Raw genomic sequence first — 2,143 nt, forward strand, 5'->3', positions numbered from 1 at the left:
CCCATGTATTAGTCTTTACTAATTCTTTTCTCCCCCCTTCCCCTTGCTCCTGGGCTCACCCACTTACCCACCTCTGAGCCATTGTTCTCAGTCTAATTGTGGAGGACACCACTCACTGGCCCATTTTGGTATTATGATCATTGTGCTCTTCCCGGATGAGGCAGTCGCTTGTTGGCGGGCCACTCAGGGCAGCCCAGCTCCAGGTTGAGCCGCTGTTCACAAACTTAGCTGTAGAGGGCGCAGCTTCCTGTCACATGTGGGAATTTAACCAGCTGCCCTGTTGTTCAGAGCTCACACTCCTACAAAGTGAGCTATCCGGCTGCCCCTTTACTAATTCTTAATGCAAATATTTTCCTTGTCAAGTTAAACATTACACGTAAGGTATTTTAACCACCTGTCCCTCCCAATTCTAGTCCCCTCCCCAGAGGTAATCAATGTTATCAATTTGGTGCATATTCTTTGGTGTATATGTATATGTTTATATTCCTACATATATATGAGTATATATACACATTATGTAGTATCATTTTGTACTTTTTAAAACAAATAACATATGTATGAACCCCTCTACAATTTCATCCATCAAGACGTCTCAAAGATCATCCCATGTCAGTAAATAATATGGATGTCCCTCATTGTTTTAAATTAAGCAGTAATCCAGAATATAGATAGATATACCATAGTTTATTTAGCTACTCTCCTATAGGTATCATTTAGGTTGTTTATAGTGTTTTTCTATTTTAAGTAACACTGTAGTGAATTCCCTTATAAATGCTTCCTTCTGCAGGCATGAGAGGGTTTCTTTGGGACAGAGTCTAAAAAGTGAAACTGCTGGGTCAGTAGAATATGCTCGTTTGTTATTTTAATAGACACCACACCAAATTGCTTGCCTAAGTGACTGTACACAAATTTATACTCCCATTGGCAGTGTAGGCACACATCATTGCAAATACTTATTACCAAAACCCTTTACTTTTTGCCAACTTAATGAATAAAAATGTACCCCATTGTTGTTTTAATTTGGATCTCCATGAATAACAGGATTGGCATCTTTTTACATGTTTATAAGCCATATATGTTTCATTTTATGAATTTTTTAATAAAATGTGTCTATTTTTCTGTTGCATGTTTGTCCTTTTCTCATTGACTTATAGTTCTTAATATATTCTGGAAAATAATCTTTTGTCTATTCTATAAGTGTAAGTAGTTTCTTCCAGTCTTTGTCTTTCAATCTTTATGATTTTTTTTAAATCTAGTTTTTCATATAGATACATCAAATTTAACAAATTATGGTATTTGCATTTTGTGTTTTAAGAAAGACTTCTCTACCCTAAGGTCATAAATATAATTGTATTTTTTCCTAATAAACTCATTATCTTGTTTTTCATGTTTAGTTATTTAACCCATATGAAATGTTAGTAAATGGTAGGAAGTAGGACCCTTAATCATTTTTTAATGCCTAGACAGGTGCTAAATATCCTTTTCTCCACTGATTACATATACTACCTTTATTATATACTAAGTTTCCATATACATTAGTCAGTTTCTATATTCTAGTCTATTCATTCTTTTAGTCTATTTCTGTACAACCAACCTGTTTTAATTACTTTAAAATATATTTTGATAACTGGTGGGCAATCCTCCCTCCTTTTTGTTTTTCCAAATTGATCTCGGCTGTTCTTGCACATTTACTTTTCCAAATAAATCTCTTTTTTTCCTTGTTTTTCTTCTATTTCTTCTTGTTTTTCCCCAAACAAATCTTAAAATCAGTTTTTCAAATTCCAATATAAATCCTTTGGGATTTTTATTGAAACTTGCACTAAATTACAGATTAGATATAAATCTACATCTTTACTACACCAAAGTAGTAAACATATAATATCTTTCTCTTTATTTAGGTCTTTTAAATCCTCCAGTAACCTTTTTTTTTTAATAGCTTTTGTGCACATTTCATTTGAGGTTCATTATCAGAACTCCTGAAGTCTCTTATCAGTTGTCATAGCTTGGTTGATTCACCTGCAATCATCCTGTCAACAAATAAATGTTTGGTCTCCTTCTTTCCCATATCTGCGGCTCTTCTCACTTTTCTTATTGTATCCACTGCCATGAGACCTGCAGAACAATTCTTAGTAGTCCTGGCGAT

This window comes from Hipposideros armiger, unplaced genomic scaffold (assembly GCF_001890085.2).
Source record: "Hipposideros armiger isolate ML-2016 unplaced genomic scaffold, ASM189008v1 scaffold_833, whole genome shotgun sequence".
Classification (NCBI taxonomy): Eukaryota; Metazoa; Chordata; class Mammalia; order Chiroptera; family Hipposideridae; genus Hipposideros; species Hipposideros armiger.